Raw genomic sequence first — 22,670 nt, forward strand, 5'->3', positions numbered from 1 at the left:
TCTTCTACTGATGTATTTTGTTGTCGACAATGCCAGATCTTCCACTTTGTTGGAAGATCTTCCTATTAGTTCTGTTCAGTCGGAAACAAGATTTCCCTCTGAAATCTTCCGTTTTTTAATTCTGCTTTATAAATTAATCTTTAATGACATAGTACATGATACTACATATATGACGTAACACCAATATTTGTATGAATCCTCTGCTTGCTCTTGGTAATCGCTGATGACAAGAAAAAAAAACCAATTGCAGCTGTATACCATTTCTTTTGCGTTGAAAGCATCTCAGTTTAGGTGGCTACGTAGGATGAATGTTAAATAGTTCATTATGGATACAAGTAGTGATTCGGATGCCTCTCTGAGAGTGGTAAGACGTAAACAGAAAAAATACAGCATGGAATATAATAAAAAATGGGAAAATGAGCCCGGTCGAGCGGTTCTAGGCGCTACAGTCTGGAACCGCGCGACCGCTACGGTCTCAATTTCGAATCCTGCCTCGGGCATGGATGTGTGTTCTAGGGAACTGATGACCTCAGAAGTTAAGTCTCATAGTGCTCAGAACCATTCGAACCATTTTATTTGATTTTGAAAATGAGCCTCTTTTCATAAGTGGTTAAGTAAAAGTATCTGGGTTTCTTTTTTTGTTTACAGTGTTCTTCCATGTGTGACCAACACTTGAATTTGACATCCGGAATAAGTGATGTGAACAAACATATCACAACAAAGAAACATGTGAAACTATGTAGTACTATTGTGAAAATTTTAATATAATTGAGTGCCTTCTGTGAGCGTTAAATGAAATTACATGAAAATAGCAAGGAAGGTGATATATGTCTCGCTAGTTTTAAACATGATCTACCAGTAATAACTGTAACTGAGCACTTACCCAACCAGATAAAGACTGTGTCCAGATTCTGAAACTGGAGGGCACATCTGGTGTAAGAGATCAAAATTAACAATTCTTATAAATAATGCTGGAAGTTGGACATCTATGATTTTGCTGTTTGCATACACAATTCTGAATCTGAGATTTTATTGTTGCAGGTAGTAGCGACCAAGCAGTTGTCGATGGGAGTCAGAAGTGGTTAGATCGAGATTGTGGTTGAGAGAAGCCATGTGATATGAGAGATTGCAACCTACCATGATTGTGCTTGTACTGCTAGAGGAGACTTTAGTATTAATTGAGAATCTGTTGGTAATCTGACTTCTCGCTGCCCATTTTTGTTGGTTGCTTGTACACTGGAAGGATTTTCTCATATTTGTGTATGGATACACTCAGGGTAATATCTGTATCTTTGTTGTGGGCAGAAATGTGTTTATTGAGTATAGACATTTTGGTTGTATAAAACATCTATGTATGGCAGAGTGTGTAATAAGAAATGATAAACATTAATGACGAGTTCCTTTGACTTATTTCTCTGAATTATGCTACTAGCAACACTTTATATGAAGATATTCTTACTTTTTTTCCGACCATGTCGAAATATGGTAGGTTTTGCTGCAGATGGTGCAAATGTAATGATGGGGGCCCACAATTAATTATGTACATTGCTGAAGAAGGAAACAGTACAACGTTTCACAATAAAATGCATATGTCGTTCATTTGCACTTTCTGCTTCTTGTGAATGCCTCAAATTGCCTATAGGAATTAAAGATCATGCAACAAATGTTTACAGCTATTTTCAGTCAAGTGCTATTTTTGTAGTTGAGCTAAGGGAATTTCAAGATTTTGTAAATGTATTATGTCACAAGCCAGTACAGCCATGTCAAACACTCTAGGCTATTCTTAAGAACTTCTGGAGAAATATGAGACTTTAAAGCCCTATTTTACCAATGCCATGTTGAGTGATAACTTCTTGCTTGTGAAACTTTACTGCAAATACAGAACGATCCAACAACAAAATTGTTTCTTAAATTTTTGGATTTCATACTACCCTGATTAAAAAATTTGAATCTGAAAATGCAGAGTGAATCACCACAAATTCATATTATTTACCATGATGTTGCTCGTACATTGAAAACAATTTCTGAGTGTTTCATAAAAGATTAATACCTTTCTAAGGTAATGTTGTGAAACGTTCAGTATAAAAATCAATGTAATTTAAACTAGTAGATGATATTTATTTTGGTGCTAAAACTCCTCTTACAGTAACCAAAACCTAAGCAACCAAGAATTGAAAGATTTCGAGCTTCAATGCTTAAACTTCTGCGTATAAGAGATTTCATTTGGATGACAATCTGTTGAAGGACTTAGAAACTCTTGATACTGAAATTGTAAAGAACAAATCTATTTCATCATTGTTTGGACCTGCATCACTGTTTCCGAATTTAGTTGGAGATTACGAATCACAATAGCTGGATACAGACTGGAGAAAGCTGCGAAATACCGACATTCACATTATCAACACAGTTCCAACAGTGTACTGGATTGTGGCTCGAGGTGCAAAGAAGGGGGACAGAGAGTCAATGTTTTCAAAATCATCTAACTTAATGTTCTCATTTTTGTATACTCATTCATCGGTTAGTGTTGAAAGACAAGAAATCGATTGACAAGTGAAACAGTTTTAGGACTTCTGCATTCCATGTGGCCAAGAAAAACCTATGTCCATTAAGGCTTCAGTGTAAGATCTGAATTTATTAAACTAATGAATAGTGACATGTAGAAAACTGTACAAGAGGAGATAGATGAATAACCTCAATATTAAGCAGGAAGATCAAACTGGGACAAGCTTATATTTTCAAAGCGTTTAAATTATGAAATATAGATATAAGAGTTGTGTAATAGTGTCAAACCCTCGTAAACAAAATGATGTTTAATAATCGTTACCTACTGGCTGCTGATGAACGAGTGTTTCAGAAATATTGTATAAGTTCATTACAGTAATTTAACGGATTATATTTCCCTCCTCTTAACATATTTTATATAGTCATTGGAGCATTTTTATAGCACAGTTATAAAATACTATCTTTTCTCCACGATCTTCCATATTTTTCTTTATCTGGAATGACATGCACATCTGATGTGCCGCCACAGCTTGTGGCTACTGTACACACAGGACGCCACAAATTCTATGTTGTTACACAGCTTGCAGTATGGCGTCAATTGAAATCATATTGGCGGGTATGGCCTTAGAGCTGCGAGAAAAGTAATACACGAGGAAGAGGAAACCTTAGTGTTGGACACGAAAATATATTTGGAATAGGGAAAAATCAGGAGAAACAAAAGCATTTATGAAAGAAATAAGTCTCCGAGACGAAAATACTCTCTGCAACGCAAACTAACCAACAGTTGGCATGTAAATATCATAACCAGACACGCCACTCTTCCAAGATTTTATAACCTGTTTGTTGGCACAGATATTTCGAATAAATAATTTGTAGTTCAACAGCTGCCACATTACACTCCGGAGCTATTTCCGCATTTTAGAACCTATTCGTCGTTATAGGTATTTCGAATAACTAATTTTTAATTTAACAGCTGCCACATCACACTCCAGGGCTATTTTCGCACATAATATAGAAGTTATACAATGTTTTTTGTCTCACAAGTTACGAAGTTTATACGACTCGCTTTTTTGGTTATATTTATTAAGTTCATTTATTTTTTCATTTGTGGGATGTGCCATGGGTTTGAGCTCTCTCTCTCTCTCTCTCTCTCTCACACATACACTGGTGCAGAAAATCAAACATAAGTTGCTGTTCTTGTGGTTCTAGAAGCTGCGAAAGTGTATATGCCGACCACTGTTTTCATTTGTTTCGAAAATAAAATAAAAACACACTGAAATCGAATGGAGTAGGCTACAGCAGCAATTATTGCACGATATCTGCGACAGAATGTTTGTGTTTCGAAATTCTGTCACTAGGGAGCAATGTGTGGCTCAACAAAATACAATCAAGCTGAACTTTCTGTGACGTGACGAAAGATGCGTCTCTTAAGTTGCGCCACCAAAAACTGGGAGTTTACACATGTAACTGGAGTATGCCACTAGCTGTGGTGACACTTTCGTTGCAGGAGTGAACCCGGCCTTATAAAACCTTCGATTTTATTTTTTTGGATCTGGCGACACTGGTTGTTGTGGTACAAGCACACTCCGATAAGTGTGATCTCTGAGATGTGTACACTGCGTGTTAGCGGCAGTGGGAACGTGTTGTTTGTGTATAGGCGAGGAGCACTTGTTATTAATGTTATACAGTAACAGGCTCAGTATTTGTTACTGTGTAGGTGTCAACTTGTGTACAGAGGTATGGTGCATTTACGCTTTGTTTTTTTTGTTCTTTTGGTTGGCAGTAGCACGTGCTAACTTATGTTGACATGATAGATCTCTCAATATTCAATATAAGCTTAAACCGTGATCCATTTTCTGTACTAGATGAATAAGTTAAAATTTGCACTTGTTGAACGCCTTTTTCATCACTTAAGGCACAAATTTTTGATGTTTTGGTTGGCGCCACATTTGAAAGTGTTAGAATTAAAGTAATTTATGTGCATAGAAATAATTGCTAGCTTACAGAACTTGGTGTTCAGTCCAACAGTTTGTGGTTGTTCTCGGCCGCTGGTTATTACCAAGACGGTTAGCGTTACGTAGCCGTTGACGTAGTAAACATCATTTTACAAAGGAACTGTGAGACGATTACCAATGAACTGCGAACAGCAGAAAACTTCATAGTTCAAGATTCGAGAGACGCATGCTGTCATCATCGGATCTTATGCTTTAAAATATTACTATTACTAAGTGAGCATCGTTTACCCTCCATGGCCGAATAGATTACATCACATCTTAGCATTTATATTTTGGAACTACTACTAAAACTAAGATAACGGACAAGAAGTATTACACAACACTGATCTTATAAATAATGGTCGTAAACAATACTGTGCAACTCTTAAATGATTCCAGTTTGCGGCTTCACATGTGATGGTATCATTTCAGAATTCTACTTGTAGAGAAAAATTGATTTACAGAGTGGCTGTTGATTGAGTACACTCATTAGTCTATTTCAAAAAGAATATTGCCATCCTTTAGTGCCTCAGCTGAATTTCTACGCTTAGTCATTAATGTTGTATCATCTACAAAGAGCAGAGCATGGCTGTCACATCTTAAGTCATTGACAAATATTAAAAATAGCATATGGGCAAGTATGGAGCTGTGTGATTCACAGTGTTCAAGTGCCTTTTCACAAAACATTGCTCCCTGGATACAGGGACCGATCACCATGCAATTTGGCCCCTTCCTCCCCCCTCTTTAAACCAACCAATTTGGATCCAGACACTTTGCCACCAGTCTCTTAGGTAAGATGACAGTCTCAAAAGTGACACCCTTTATACTGTAAGAGTTAATTTTTCTAATAGTATCTTACAAAAAGTGCAATCAAATGCCTTGCTTAGATCACAAAGAACTGAAGCCCTGCAGTTCTTTTCTTCAAATGCATCCACTATTTTTGTTTTTACACCAAGCATTGTAGTAAATCTACATTTCCCTCTTCAAAATCCTTGTTGGTTGTCCAGGAACAGGCTGTTGTCTTTGAAATAACACAACAATTCGTCGTTATAGTTTCAATACATTCGCTAGTATAGGTATTATGGAAATTGGTCTATACCTGGCTGGACTGTTACGATCACTTTGTTTATACACTAGTACTGTCTTTGCTGGTTTAAGAAGTTTGCAAAAATTCCAACCCCAATCCACTGGTTAATGGCAGCAACCAAGGTTTCAGCGATGTCAAATACTGTTTTCTTCAATTCAGCACACATCATGCCATATATAGGGTGGAGAAAAATTGTGTCATGAAATTTCAACCCTGAATAGCTGATGCCAGTAGGAACCAAAATTACTTTTATTGTGTTGGCTGACAACACACAATTTTTAAACCACGCAAACTTGATGCCATGCATTCCAATTGGCTGTGGGATTGCCATGTTACCAGATGCTCCGGACAACACACGACTGTGAATGCTTTGCCTGCCAGAGATCGTGATGTATCTGAGGTGGCCCCCATGCTCTGTGGTAGTGCACCAGCCTTCCACTCTTGAGGCAAATCTGCTGGGATCCCGACATATCCATCTTAGTGTCATGATAAGACGTACCGAGAACAAACCCGTCAACAGCTGTCAGTTCGCATACAGAAAGTCTTTTACAAATTATGTCGGTTCTGAGAAGGACCTTTTTTTGTAGCTAGGATCTTGTTTATTTAAAGCAGGTGCTCGAGCTGGCAATCCTCGGATGCAACACAAGCTTGGTAATGTCGAACAGTGTTTCGCCAAACACTTTCAAAGATTCCTGGCATAGCTCTGATGTGATTGGTGGCATGTTGAATGCGATCCATTAATTCCTCTTCATTTCTAGGTGGGTCGTGTCCGGGTGGTTGAACTGGAACTTTGAAGAATCCCTACAGTAAAAGGGCTGGTGATTGTTGGGGGCCGTGTCCTTGAGCACCTCTGCCAATTACCAGGCCGTCAAAGATATCGTTTAAATATCCATGCACAGCATGTGCGGGCGCCCCATCGTGCTGCAACCGAATGCATAGCCCTATGTCCGGGGGAACATCTTCCAGTAGGCCGGGTAGAGTGTCTTGCAAGGAGTGATGGTAATTTGCCCTGGCAAGTCGAAAAAGTAGACGGACAGACCCAATCAAATGGTCACCCACAGTGCCTGCCAAACTGTTGAGCAAAAATCGTTCCTGGTGTCTGTGGACTTATGTGACATGAGGATTTCCCCTTGCCTAATAATGGACTTTTTAGTGTTGTAAAGGTGCAATTGTCGGTAAACAACACAATGGCGGGGAAGTTGGGATCTCGTGCAACATGTTGCAGAAACCAACGGCAAAACCCTAGCATGTGTTCATTGTCCACCACATGATTTTGGCCTTGGACAGGGTGGAAACTAAATGGATACTGTCCCGTCATTGCTCAAAACAGTCTCTCGAAATGCAATATCCCATTGTGTTCGAGGTCTTCCGGCATCACCATGATATCCTGCAAGCGAGCCTTTTTCGCCAAGTAGCCGGTGAATTGCTGTAAATGGTTGCGGGTGTGGGTGGTGTCTTTCTGGGTAATGTTCCTCATACAACTGTCGAGCTTCATGCACATTACCGTGCTAGTCCATAAATAAAAACCATATCTCATTGTTCTTCAGACTAATACTGTGCTGCCATGCTTACTGTATGAGTAAATCGCAGGTGACATGTGCGCTCCGAAGTGAAGCTTACATGTGAATGCCTCTGGCATGAGGCGGAGACAAAGAGCAAGACCTATTTGACAGGTGTGTGTATCACATTGGGGCAGTGACGGGGGGAAGGGATGTTTGCCTGTGTGAACTCAGACAACCATAGCCCTGTCCGTCAACCGACGAAGGGCAAAAGGGCAATCCCACGGCCAATCCAAGTATGTGGCACCAAGTTTCCGTAGTTTAAAAATTGTACGTTGTTGACCTACACAACATTAGTAATTTTGGTTCCTACTGGCATCAGTTATCTGGGGTTAAAATTTTGTGGCACAATTTTTCTCTGGCCTTTACATCTTTGCAAATGAAGCATTTAAAATCTTTCACAATTTTTACTTTGTCCTCTGGGATCTTCCACCTGGTCAAGGCGTAACTGTTGCTAATGCTTATATTGCTTGTAATATCAATTTCTAAAATTTATTACTCCAGCCACATTATTCCCAACAACATCAATAAAATGTTTTCTAAAATCATCAGGGCTGCAAGCATTTAATGGGGAAACAGGGCTTTTCCTGTGTTCATGAACTGATGCCAACTTTGCATGTGTTGTGGGCATCAGAAAGGAACCTAACATTATATGGCTGCTTCTGCTTTTTTCCTTTACATTCTTGTATCTTTCAGATGATAAGAATGAAACATATCTTTGGCCCTGGCAGCTGTTGCTGTTTTAGCTGAGTCATATGGCAGCAAAATAATACACTTAATGTTTTCCAGCTTGGGAGTGTACCATGGTTTGTCTCTACCTGTTTTTATTTTACTTTGAAGTGTATCTCAGGGATTCTTTATCACTACTGGTGGGAAACAGTTGTCAAAATTTATTTTGAGGAGCTGGAAAATCCATTTAAGAGCATCACTTGGCACCAATCCTAGAACTTTAGACAATATGTTGTAATTTTTTAAAGCATATGATCCGATAATGACAACATTACTGTTGAAACCCATCAAACAATAAGAATACTTATTTTAGCGATGTTGGCTTGTGAAGTTTTCATCAGTTATTGCAGATCACCCCCATACTTACTTTCAGGAATATATTATAATTAAATGTGTCCTGTACTGCCGATGACTTAGCCTGTTTGATTTTTTTGCTGGTATTGTAGTTAGTTGAACCTGTGATTACAAAATAAACAAACAGCTATACTTAACTTTCACAACTGAATGTATGTAGTGTATATTTTGTGCCATATGTAATCAGTTCATGTTTTGATGCATAGTCCTTATTCGCTACTCGTTGAGTTAGGGTTCATTACCATTTTATGATCAGTAGAGTGCAGTCGTGTAAATGTAACCAATGATGATGATTCTGCAAATACCCAGTAATATGGTTTTCACTTTTTGTTACAGTTTGGGTGTACTAATACCATTTTCTGTCCAAATACACATTCCAGTCTCAGATCTCATGGATGTAAACCTATGATTTTGTGGTGTTTTAGTGGTGTATGCATTTGCACAATTACTTTTTTGTTTGGGACCATCGTAGGTATGAGTTCTGTAACCTATTCAGCCAATGCAAATTACTGGCCGATAAGAAGCACGTAACATATTTTTGAATGTGTTTTGGTTCCCCCTTGAGGCTGCATCCCAGTCGTAAACCCTAAGAAGATAATTATCCGTGTCAAAAATATATTCAGTCTTAAGAAAATTCTCATTTTCAGAAATGCTTTTCCCCCCTGTTATCAGCCTACATTTTGTATCCTCCCTATTTTGGCAGTTGTAAGTTGTTTTGCTGCCCAGTTAATAAATTTTTCAGAAGATATATTCTAGAATAGTATCCAAACTGAGCAGTAATGATATCCTCTATTCATATAACCAACATGATTACTCTGCAATTCAAAATTAAGTGCCTGGCAGAGGGTTCTGTGAACCACACTCAAGTTATTTCTCTAATGTCCACTCACCAGATATTAAAAGCATTAAATAACAAAATTGCGCTACTAGGCATTTTATGTGACGTATGTAAGGCATTTGACAGTGTCAATCACAATATTTTCCTATATTAAAAACAAAGATTCCAAGACTTACCAAGCGGGAAAGCGCCGGTAGACAGGCACAATAAAATAACACACAAACATACACACAAAATTTCTAGCTTTCGCAACCAACGGTTGCTTCTTCAGGAAACAGGGAAGGAGAGGGAAAGACGAAAGGATGTGGGTTTTAAGGGAGCGGGTAAGGAGTCATTCCAATCCCGGGAGTGGAAAGACTTACCGTACGGGGAACAAAAGGACAGGTGTACACTCGCGCGCGCACACACACATATCCATCCACACATACACAGACACAAGCAGACTTTCTGTGACGTGACGAAAGATGCGTCTCTTAAGTTCCGCCACTAAAAACTGGGAGTTTACACATGTAACTGGAGTATGCCACTAGCTGTGGCGACACTTTCGTTGCAGGTGTGAACCCGGCTTTATAAAACCTTCGATTTTATTTTTTTGGATCTGGCGACACTGGTTGTTGTGGTACAAGCACACCCCGATTAGTGTGATCTCTGAGATGTGTACACTGCGTATTAGCGGCAGTGGGAACGTGTTGTTTGTGTATAGGCGAGGAGCACTTGTTATTAATGTTATACAGTAACAGGCTCAGTATTTGTTATTGTGTAGGTGTCAACTTGTGTACAGAGGTATGGTGCATTTACGCTTTGTTTTTTTGTTCTTTTTATATTTATTAAGTTCATTTATTTTTTCATTTGTGGGATGTGCCATGGGTTTGAGCTCACACACACACACACACACACACACACACACACACACACACACTGATGCAGAAAATCAAACATAAGTTGCTGTTCTTGTGGTTCTCGAAGCTGCGAAAGTGTATATGCCGACCACTGTTTTCATTTTTTTCGAAAATAAAATAAAAACACACTGAAATCGAATGGAGCAGGATACAGCAGCAATTATTGCACGATATCTGTGACAGAATGGTTGTGTTTCGAAATACTGTTACTAGGGAGCAATGGTGGTAGGAAAGTGGCTCAACAAATTACAATCAAGCTGAACTTTCTGTGACGTGACGAAAGATGCGTCTCTTAAGTTGCGCCACTAAAAACTGGGAGTTCACACATGTAACTGGAGTATGCCACTAGCTGCATGTCTGCTTGTCTCTGTGTATGTGCGGATGGATATGTGTGTGTGTGTGTGTGTGTGCGAGTGTACACCTGTCCTTTTTCCCCCCTACGGTAAGTCTTTCCGCTCCCGGGATTGGAATGACTCCTTACCCTCTCCCTTAAAACCCACATCCTTTTGTGTTTCCGTCTCCTTCCTTCTTTCCTGAAGAAGCAACCGTTGGTTGCGAAAGCTAGAAATTTTGTGTGTGTGTTTGTGTGTTATTTTATTATGCCTGTCTACCGGCGCTTTCCCGCTTGGTAAGTCTTGGAATCTTTGTTTTTAATATATTTTTCCCATGTGGAAGTTTTTTTCTATTTTATGTACAATATTTTCCTAGATATACCAAGATTGTGTGGGCTTGATGGTATAGTGACACAGTGGTTTGTCATATCTTTCCCTCTTACTGGTTGAGAATAGTGTTGCAATCGCCGGCTGGGGTGGCTGAGCAGTTGTAGCCGCTACAGTCTGGAACTGCGTGGCCACTACGGTCGCAGATTCGAATCCTGCCTCAGGCATGGATGTATGTGATGCCCTTAGGTTAGTTAGGTTTAAGTAGTTCTAAGTTCTAGGGGACTGATGACCTCAGAAATTAAGTCCCATAGTGCTCAGAGCCATTTGTTGCAATCAGTCCAAACATTAATACGGAAACAGATGAAATAGCAGGCTAAATAATGTCCAAAAAAGTATTATTGAGTCTTTTATGCCACCAAAATTTTTGATCATGTACCCAATGATGTATAATTTCTGACAGAAAGAAAAGTAAAATTTGAAAACAGGCTGATAAAGTTTCCTGTTGACAACTCCTGTTCTGTAGTATGAATTGCATTATTGTAATGTGTAAAAGGTGTGGGTAGGAATGACTAACTCACATATGTATGCATTTAAAAAAATTAAAACACATGGAAATGATGTACGTGTAACCATTTTTTTACTAAATAATTTGTCAATGAATTTTACTACATTCCATTAATGTCAGTATTTTCCAATTATTCCCTTGTAGGAGAGGATGTGAAATTGGCAGCTTCACTTGTTTTCTTTTTTTCCTTCCCAAAACCTCCTTATTAATTCCCTGTGTTTTTGCTTCCTTTGGTCTGTCAATTTTTTCCCTGTTTCTTTTCTTGAGATTTGTTCAATTTACCAGTATCTAATTTTATTTTTTTAATTGTTTTTTTGTTCGTAATTACTTCTGAAATTTTCAATCATTCCAGGTTTTCATGTGTTCTTTTTTTCCATCCAACTGGCCTTTAATTTGCTGCATTAATGACGTTAAAAAATGTTTTAGTGAGTCTGTTTTCACCCATCCAAACACATGACATCTTTTCCTAAATTAAACTGTTTTCATAGGGTTCCTCTGTAGGTTGACAAACCCAAGTTCCAGCTTAGAGAACAGTACTATAGGTTTTTCTAAGAACTTTTTATTCTTGTTTCTAAATTTCAAGACTTTTTGTCAACCTTCTAATTACTGTGGATTCTGCTGCATACAAGGCTTCTTCTGAAATAATCATTGAGTGAACTGGCTCAGTGGTTAGCACAATGGACTCGCATTCAGGAGGACAGTGGTTCAAACCCGCATCTGGCCATCCTGATTTAGGTTTCCCGTGATGTCCCTAGATCACTTCAGGCAAATGCTGGTCTGGTTCCTTTGAAAGGGTATGGCCGATTTCCTTCCCCATCCTCTAATCCGAGCTCGTGCTTTGTCTTTAATGACCTCATTGTCAACGGGACATGAAACACTAAACTCCTCCTCCTTCTAAAATAATCATGGTATAGTGTCATAGTTTTGCATTATGAGGTACCATTCTTTTGTGGTAGTGATTCCTTGTCAGATTGATGAAGACCATGTTCAGTCCTGTGGGCTGGATGACCTCTCCTAAGTACATGAGGTGAGAGACCTGTAGGTTTTTCCATCCTGTGCTTCCAGTGATGGTTTTTCTGTTGATTTGGTGTATGTATCCTGAGATTTTTTTTTAATTGGAAATTTGGAGACTGGTAGTTTGCTTTATCATTTTTGTTTGTTAATGTAACCATGTCATCTACAAAGGCCAAACGTTACACAGTGGCTTTTTTTCCTTTATGTAATTTGGATACATGTGATGTATTTTTGCCATTCTGTGATTATTTTTTCCAGTGAATAAAAAAATGTGGTATTCGTATGACAACATGCTGGCTAGATACAAGATTTTTTTCTGTAGAAAATACTGTTTGCATTCAAGATTACTTTTAAAGTATAGAGAGAGTAGTTAAGGAGAAACATCTTAGATCTACATTTCAAAACACCTCTGCTATCTGTGAACCATTTTATTTTAGGTAAATTGTCAACCAGTTTTACTATTGCATATATCACCTTTTCCTTGCCAAAGATAGATTCACCATAGGGTAATGCAGGACATTTTCCCTTCTAGTGGTGTACATGTGAATATTTCTGTTGTTTTATTTTTAACTCAGATGGATTTTTGAAAGCAGATTTCATAACTGAATACATGTAGTATGAGAATGTGGCTAATATTCCAAGCTGCTTAGAGACAGGCCTGCGAAATGTATATGAGTGAAACCTGCTCATAACTCTAAAGTGAGAAGTTACCCCTAAACATTATTCCATAAGACATCAGTGAATGAAAATATGTTGCCGTACAGACTTCTGTTGACTACCAACAAAGTTGGCAATTATTCTTATGACAAAAGCAACTGAACCTAAACTCTTTTTCTGCTTTCAAGTTTTTATCAGTATGCATACCTAAGAATTTAGAATATTGTACCCTGTTTATTATTTTTTGTTGGCACACTATGTAAATAGGCGGTGAGATGGCTAGGCTATGTTTTTTCCAAAGTTTAAAATTAAACCCCTTGTACAAAATCAAACAGTGATTTTCACAAACATATTGTTTATTATTTTCTATGTTGATGTTTTTTAGCTTGGCTTCACAAGAATGGTTGTGCCATTTGCGAATGGGACTAATTATGGATTTAATACAAATGAAATGGTGGATCATTAACATAAACCAAGAACAGGATACTGAAGATTGTAGTACCATACATTGACTTTGACTTAGGACATCATCGATGGCAGACATACCAGTTTCAACTTATACAATATGGCAATCCTGATATGACATTACACATGCAGGTAGGCACAAATAATATGCAAAATATTTCATTGCAGAAATAAAGTGAAACTAGCAGAATGACACTTGAATTGAGGGCTTTGGCCTCACGTGATTTGTATAGTGCACACACACACACACACACACACACACACACACACCTCCATGAACTGGTACCAGATATTTCAGTTTATCTGTTTAACTCAAACAAAGTCCACAAATTTATATAGCTGACCCAAAGTTTGCATTACCACAACATCAAAATCTATGATACACCTGATACAAAAATGTAACTCCAGCAATTTCGGTGGAACACACTCCGTTACCTACCAATCACAATTCAGCATAATTACCTACCACTAATAACATAACCCAAAAATTTGGGAAAAAATTGCATTAACACCAATTTTGAAATACAAGGAACATACATTATGCACATAAATTCACATACTCTACATGCTACAGCTAAAATGAACCGTAAAAATATACTTATTCACCTGTTTGTGTGTGCACACACGTGCTCTCTCTCCCACACACACACACACACACACACACACACACACACACACACACATATATACATATATCATCAACATACTGTCTCGAATGGCCAGCCTAGAATTCTCAAACTGGGAACCTCTCCACATAGAATGGTCCGAGATGCAGGAGATTTGCCCAGTCTAATACCTTCTCCACGTACTTTACCACACTGGGCAACAGTAGGTTTGGTTAATCTCATACCTTCCCCACAAACATACTACTACTACTACTACTACTACTACTACTACTACTACTACTATTACTACTCCTTGACACTACTGCTCCTGTTGGGCCTTGGCCTCCCGGACAACCTCCGCCTACTCTTCTCTGGTGGCTGCCTTGGCTCTTCCATCTTCTCACTCCCATCCTTCTCAAGTCCACTTCCATTTTGTCTAGCCATCTGGTCCATGGTCTGCCCCTTATACGACATCAACCAAGTTTTCCTTTGAAAACTGTCTTGACTGTTCTGTTCTCCAGCATTCTTTCCACATGTCCCAACCAAAGCAGTCTTATTACTCTTTATTTCAGTCACGATATCTGGTTTGTTGTGCAACTCTCTGATCTCCTTAGTATTTCTGATTCTCCAAAAATTCCTATCATTCACTGGCCCATAGATTTTCCGAAGTATCTTCCTTTCCCATCTCAGCAAGACGTGTCATAGTCCAGGTCTCCATCCATACATCACCACAGGTATAACTACTGTGTGATACGCTGTCAGCTTCTGATCCCTGCTAAGGCTCCTTGCTTTAAACACTTTAACCAGTGCAAAGTAGCTCCTGTTACCAGCTGCAATTCTTGCATATGTTTCTTCTCTCATATTATTATACTCAGTTACCAGTGACACAAGATATTTAAAGCTCTTACACCGTTTATATTCTTTTCCATTCAAAGTCGTACTTTTTTTCTCCTTACTATATCTTTTCCTAGATGTTAGCATATACTAGGTCCTTAATTGGTTAATGGTCAGCCCCATCTTTCCACCATATCTTTCTACTTTTTCAAGCTTTCCCTCAAGGTCCTGTTTCCTCATGGATAACAAATGAATATCATCTGCATATGCAAGTTCCTCAGCCACTGTATTAAACAGTGTTCCCCCAGGGTTGTTGCTTTGTGTATTTCACATTACACTCTCCAAGGCAACATTAAACAGAATAGTGGAGAGCACATCACCCTACCGCAGTCCTCGGTTAACTTTAAATGCCTTTGATAAAGTGCCCTTGATCTTTACTTTGCATATTGTTCTTCTCAAAGTCATTTGAACCAATCTTATCAGTTTGTTATGGGCTCCTGCCTCTTACATTGCCTTCAAAAGTTGATCCCTTTTGATACTATCATAAACTTGTTTGAAGTCAATGAACAGCTGGTGGACATTGATGTTGTACTCATAACATTTTTCAAGGATCCGTCTAATAGTGAAAATCTGGTCTGTAGTGGATCTGTTAGTTCTGAAACTACACTGGTAGTCTCCTAGATACTCTTCTACATATGTTCTTAACCGCCCAGCCATGATTTTTCCTAATATGTTATATACTAGACAGAGTAGTGCAATTCCTCTACAATTCCCACAGTCAGCTTTGTCATGATCCTTATGTAGAGGGTAGAGTATTGCAGTACTTCATTGTTTTGGCATATTTTCTTTTAACCATATTTCCACTATAACCTCATGCAAAATTCTTACTAGTTTTTCTCCATCATATTTTATCATCTCTGCTGTAATATTGTCTTCTCCTGGAGCTTTATTATTTTTAAGAGTCTTGATACTGACTTTAACTTCTTCCAGTGCAGGTTCTGCTACTGATCCCTGGTGCTCTTCATCTCTGTGTACTCCCTGCTCTACCTCTTTTGCTATACCGGCATCAACCCCACCTTCATTTTCCGATTCTGTATTCAGTAGTTCACTAAAATACTCTACCCATCTGTCTTAAGTCTGCTCTTTTCCTCCAATCAGATTTCCCTCCTTATTTTTACAGAAGACTGCTCTGGGTTGGAATCCTTTCCTTATATCTTTAATATAGAATTTCCTTGTTTCTTGAGCAGTACTTCTCTCTTCTAACTCATCACTCCACTGTTTTTGAGAGTCTCTTCTTTTCCTCTTACATTCCTTATCTGCTTACCTTCTCTTCTCCCGGTACTTTTCTACAGTACCTATAGTTTTCCTCTGCAGCATTCTTTTTGTTACCTCGTTTCTTTCTTCTATCTTCCTCCTATAGTCTTCATCAAACCAGCTATGGGTTCTCGATTACTTCTTCCTCCCCATTACAGTTCTAGCTGTCTCATGCATTATTCCTTTAACTGTTTCCCATCTTTCTTCAATATCCTCTCCTGCCCGGTCTTCAGCTTCATTAAGTCTATTTGTCAAGATAGTTTTATACTGTTGTACTGTATTTTTATCATTTTTTAACTTGATATCATCAAACCTTAGTGTGATAGCTTTCTTGATCAGTCTGTAATTGGCTATCCTCTGTCTGTATTTGATTCTAACCAAATAATGGTCTCTATCCCCATCTGCACCACGACAGCTATCCACCTCTAATATATCTGAAGCAAGTTGTCTCTCTATGAGTATGTGATCAATCTAATTTTCTGTGATCCCATCTGGGGAGCTCCATGTAACTTCCCTTATATCCTCCCTTTGCATTCATGTGCTTTTAATAATCATGTTATTGTTCATGGCAAAATCAATTAGTTTGATACCGTTATCATTAGAGACTTCACGTAGACTCTCCTTACCAGCCATTTTTCTGTATGCGATTTCTTTTCGTACTTGAGCATTGTGAAGTGCCACATTAACATCATGTTTTGCCAGCCTTGCTATTTCCTGCTCCAGTTGCTCATAGAATACATCTTTTTCCACCGACTCTGCATCTTCTGTTGGTGTATATGTACATATTGAAGAAACGGGCTTTCATTTGTAATACGCAGATTCTTTTGATAACAGGCTTAAAGTTCATTGTGGCAGCCTTTTGAGAATTATCAGCCAGAAAACTTGTGCCACCTTTGATTCCGCAGCTGTAAAACAGTGTGTATCCCAGATGTTACTATTCACATTGTATTCCTTCATTACCTTTTTCAGATTTTGTAGTCCTCCAGGCTTGTTCAGTATTCTCACATTCCAGGTCGCTAAATACCAATTCGTGTGCTGTTTCCATTGCCAAGGCCATTTACCTGTTACATCCACCCGTCTTTCTTCGTCCTTTGGTTCCATAATAAGTTTTTTTCCGGGTTGAGGTTGTTAGCCTCATGTGCAGCACCCATCTTGGAGGACCTGGATTTTTTTTAGGGTTCACTCCTCTAGGAGGGTTGGCTTCCCTACACCTATAGGGGGGGGGGGGTCCCCTTCCCCCCCCACTCTATGTCTATGTTGTGGGTCACACTTCGCCTGTCTTCTCTGTCAAGACCAATCCAGCGCTTGGGTGACCCTGCCAGTAGCTATGCTACTGTCGGCTCAGCTCTCGGCTTAATCAGAGCATGCAAACACTCCTGCCCACCACTGAAGGTGCCTATGATAAGACTGCGTCCCCTGGTAGGGTCCCCAAAACGTGAAAGAATTTAATTGCTGTCAACAAGTCATGACCCTCGGGCGTACAGCAAATTACCTGTGAACTTCACTTTCCTAATCATAACTAACAAAACATAGATTTAAATCTCCAGACATAAATGCCTCACCACACTAATAATTCTAGATCATGAAATGAATCTATTCCCATAACTGCAAACATCAAAATGACTTGCCACAAACACTTGTAATATTATTTTTAACAACAGAACTAAAGCAGTCCTGTGTATCATTAACATCATACACAAACAATTTAGAAACATAAACATCCCACACAAGAGAGCATCATCACATACTCTTAACATGCTTTCTGCAGATGCAACCGTTTCAAATATGTTGCACCATGATGATGTCACTAAAAGTGGTTGGAGTGGTACTGCAAACTTCAGTTGACCACCATGAATGGTAGTGGGTCAAGTATCAAACCTTGTGGGACTCCCATTGTAATTTATCCTGCAGCAGATGACTTTAACAGCCTAAGATAACTTTCCACATTCTGTTTGTTCAATAAGAAATAAACCAGGCATTTGCTGGACTATGTATTCCATAAAAACATAACTTCTCTTGTAGTGTGTTGTGATTGGCAGAGTCAAATGCCTTCAGTAAGTCACAGACGATCCCAAATGGTAATATTTGATCATTCAAAGCTTTTGTTATACACTCAGTAAATGCGTAAATAGCTGTCTCAGTAGAGTGTCCCTTTTGAAATTCAAAGAGTAATTGGGTAAATGTCTCATTACTACATATGTAGATGACATCCCTTGAGTTAGTTTCATATTCCATGGATCATTTGTATCATTAATCATAATGATGTGGAACAAGTCATTTTACATTCATATTACACATTCCTATGAAAGTGTAGCTACATCCTGATCATCTGCAAATAGTTTTTTTATGTACTCATTGTTGTCTTTGTTTCCTCTTCATCCAGCATCAGGCTGGGTTGAAACATTTAAGATCCATCTCCATTGTCCCATGTTTTTCCACCATTTTTCTTTTAAGACTGTTTTTGTTCTAGTGCAAATTCCATCACCATAAACTGGTCTTTATTGAAGCAGAACAGCTTGCTCCGGATCTCCCTCATGTCCTCGAACTTGGCTTCCATAATTCATTTTTATATTTTCCATCTTACATTATCTTTACAAGTACAAACTATTTAACCTGTTTTTCTCAGTTCTCTTATTCAGCTATTCTACTGCAGTTTTGCTCCTAAATTTTCGTTTATGACTGTCCCTATCTTTGTTTTTTCTAACATATTTCTTAAGAGTTTCGTTTCTTGGGGTTGGATTGTACTCTTCTTTTTTCTCACTGTTGTCCATGTCTCCACTGCATAGGTCAACTGGACTGTAAAGTAAAATATGTCTTGAACATCGCTTCCTTAACTTCATTGGTATCTTTCTTCCCCAGACTCCGTCCCTCATACACTGGTAAAATGCATTGCACTGTTATATCCTTTTGCTGATTTCTGCCACCACCCTCGGTCACCATTATCTCAATGTGTTGGTATTTGAAATTCCCCACAATTTCAGTATCCTGTCCTTACCATTCTGTGTCTCCTCTGGTTCCACGTTGTAGCTTTTAATCACTGCAGAATTATAAATTCTTGTATGAAATGGAAGCTTATTTTCCAATGTAACTTTGCTGTCTGCCAGACATTTTATATCAGTGAGTAATTGATCAGAAATTTTGGTGCCAGCATTGTACACCTTTTTTTCCCCTCCTCTCTAAAGATAATGTAAAGTAATGAATATAATTTTTTTTCTTCTGGTTTTGTAATTATGTGCATCTTTCTTCCTTTTGAACTTGTTGGATCGTTCACAGGGGAAAAAATATACTGTGAATCAGTAGTCAGAGTACCTAACTCCTTAAACAGATTTCTACAAAGGGATCATAGATGAAAACCACATATTATTATTACAGCACGTTTTTGAACAATGAGCACTTACTTCCTTAAAGTTGAGTTTCCCAGAACATTATTCCGTGTGACATTTTTGAATGAAAATATGTAAAATGGGTCAATTTACTGATTTGTTTCTCTCCGGGGTTTGCAGTTGAGATGTGTCTGAAATAAGTTTTGGGAGTACCAAAATACGCTGTGTCCAGTTTAAATTCTTATTGGTGTGGACACCTAAAATTTTTGATGTTTCCACCCTAGTTGCTATTTCCTCAGCATGTGTTATATCTGTCATTATTTTAGTACCTCTAGATGTACAGAACTGAAAATGTTGTGTCTTTTTAAAATTGAGATTGAGACCATTCACAAAAAACATTTCTTACCATTTGTTCTGCTGCTGTTTGTATGTTTGGATTGATTAAAATTCTGGTGCCATCTTTAAAGAGAACTAATTCTGCTTGTTGCACATTAGGCAGAAGGTGTTTACATTGAGATACAATAGGGAACCTAAGATTGAGCCTTATGCTTTATTTCCAGTCAGAATGATGTCCCTTTCTTACATTGCTTGAATTATTAAGTCTAACTTTCTATATTTTTGTAGTTAGATATTACATGATCTGCTTGTTTCCTATACCATCAGTTCCATATACCTCAGTTTATCCAGGAGAATATTGTACTCCACACATTCAGACACTTTAGGTAGGCCACAGGAAGTATCAACTGGTGCTATTTTGCTATTTAGTTCTTGTAAAATTTGATGAGCGAATGTGTAAATGACAAGCTCAGTTGAGCCAAACTGCGATTTACTGAGGATACTACTGTTCTTAGGTGGGATCTATTCTGGAATATATGACCTTCTCAAAACCTTTGGCTAATGTCAATAGAGAAATGGGTTGTTAATTATCGACTTCTCTCTTATCACCCGCCCTTAGTGATGCATTACATATTTCAGAAACGACAGTGCTTATTGTATAGTACTCTGTTGGAATTCACATTGAATACAGATTAGTTTTTATTTTTGAGCAAATATGTAATTTTCTTAATTTCAGAAGGAAGTTTCTTCTATGTTTAAGAAGTGGTTATTAAACATATCTGCTACCTGTTACTGATCATTTATAGGCATTCCATTTAAATTAATAGTGATGTTATCCTTTTCTATCTCTCATTTTACTACATTCCATGTAGTGTTAAGTCTGTTGTCAGAATTATTTATTTCTGACGTAATGTGGATGTTCCTTTTTTAAATAACTTTTCTTAATAATTTTGAGCAGTTCATGTATTGTGGAAGTACTGCAGGATCTTGACTTGTTCTTGCCAACAAATACAATTGCCTTTTCATTTCAAAAGATATTTTATTTCCTATACTGATCCATGTTTTTTTTTAAGTATCTGTCTAATGTCTTTCATTAGCTTATGTGGAAAGCTACTTTGAAGTAATGATATGAAATTATCGTGAAATAGATTAAATTTTGTCACCATTTGATTCGTTAGAAGTTTCATCCAAGTTGATCTGTTGTAAACTATTCTTAAAAATGTTGTCCTGGAATCGAATTATTTTAAATCTTTTTTCCACTGGGGAGTGTCTGTAATGTATGGTACTATCTCATTTATCCTAACTAACTGTATATTGTGATCAGAGAGAGCATTTTTTTGGTAGGTATATAGTAATTTTCTTGTATTGAGGTTTATCAATCAGTTAATTGATCAGTTATCAATTAGGCTCCTACTGTGTTTATCCACCTTTGTTGGGCGTGTAATTACTTATATCAAATTGTTGGATCCAAATAAGGTTTCCTGATCATTTTTCCTATAAGAATCCTATAGAAAATGTACACTCAAATGACCACAAACTGTTAACAGCTTGCTGCTGTCTGATAGATAGAATAGTAGGGAGTCTATGTTAGTAATAGACAGTTCAAAATTTTCCATTGAGGGTCTACATACAGTTACTACAATTAAAAGTTAACTATTTTTCAGTATTAATTCACAAGCACACACTCCTTTGTGCTAATCACTACAAAATGTTTTTGAATTTGTGTTCTGCCTCAATGTAAGTAACAAATCTTCCTTTTCCTGTGTTAGTTCTACATGAGTAAGATGCTTGAGTGTAATCTTTTATATTTAATTTCTCTAACCAAATGGTTATATGGTGCTCATGTACATTATATTAGCTTCTCAAAAATCTTAGTAGATGATATGATGAGTGACATTGGGTGGTATTTATTAACATCTGTGGAGTCAGCTTTTTTAAAAAAGAGGAGCATGACGGTGACATATTTTAATCTGTCTGGAAAAACACCTTGAATTAATGATTCGTGCATTACATAAGTGACGAAGAACAATACATATTATAGGACTACAACATTTTAGCTGGAGATAGTATCCATCCCACCATTCCATATCAACTTTCACTTTTTAGAGTCATGATGAGCTACTTTATTTCTAATGGAAACGGGAGAGTAATTTTTTCCCTCTAAATGTCCTCTGTATTGCTTCTTCACTGTACTGTATCAGTTTACCTTTTCAACTGTTTGAACCAATTCTCTCACCTATTTCTAAAAAGTAATCAGTAAAAATATCTGCTACACAATAATGGTCTTTTACAGTGCTCCCATTCTCTCCCTCTCTCTCTTTTAACAATTTTACAAGTTGTTTTTATTGTTTGATCTGTCAGTTTTTTTACAAGATATGCGTATTACTGGAAATTTTTCACACCTTTTCTTCATATGTACAGTACTCTTTGTAATATGTAAATATTTCCAAATCATTTGGTTTTCTGGCTGTTTTGTACAAGTCCTTTTTTTGTTTTCAGGACTCTACCACCTTTAGTAGCCCAAGGAATTTTTAATGACTTCTCTTTATTACATTTATCTTTTTAGGAAAACTACTTCAAAAATGGATACAAACTCTTTAAGAATGGCTCATTGTAAACTACACTCCAATGTACATTTTTAAAGCTTTTTTTAAAGTCTTCTGTAGTTTCGTCAGTTAACGAGTCTGACTGTTTTATTAGTGTGTATTTGAACTGTAAAAAGAGGTGAGTTACATGACTGTACATTGTGATCTGACAGTATGTTTATCACAGTATAAGCATGCATGCTTTTACTTCTGCTCATTGTGTTGTTGTTGTCTTCAGTCCTGAGACTGGTTTGATGCAGCTCTCCATGCTACTCTATCCTGTGCAAGTTTCTACACCTCCCAGTACCTAGTGCAACCTACATCCTTCTCAATCTGCTTAGTGTATTC

The 22,670-nt window shown here is 37.8% G+C and overlaps 1 protein-coding gene across 7 annotated transcripts in view; it reads left to right on the top strand.

Moving 5' to 3' along the window:
* Nucleotides 1-3,696: 3,696 nt before the first annotated feature.
* LOC126272628 (nucleolar protein 8) overlaps nt 3,697-22,670 on the top strand; it is a 79,858-nt gene continuing 60,884 nt past the window's right edge. Inside the window, exons 1-3 of one of the 7 annotated variants that reach the window (XM_049975594.1) lie at nt 3,895-4,213; nt 9,827-9,846; nt 13,246-13,457. The gene's annotated coding sequence lies outside the window, so the exon portion shown is untranslated. Of the gene's footprint in view, nt 4,240-9,826; nt 9,847-13,245; nt 13,458-22,236; nt 22,462-22,670 lie in introns of all 7 variants that reach the window. The other 6 variants (XM_049975595.1, XM_049975592.1, XM_049975589.1 and 3 more) reach the window with 6 other exon arrangements.

This window comes from Schistocerca gregaria, chromosome 5 (genome assembly GCF_023897955.1).
Source record: "Schistocerca gregaria isolate iqSchGreg1 chromosome 5, iqSchGreg1.2, whole genome shotgun sequence".
NCBI lineage: Eukaryota > Metazoa > Arthropoda > Insecta > Orthoptera > Acrididae > Schistocerca > Schistocerca gregaria.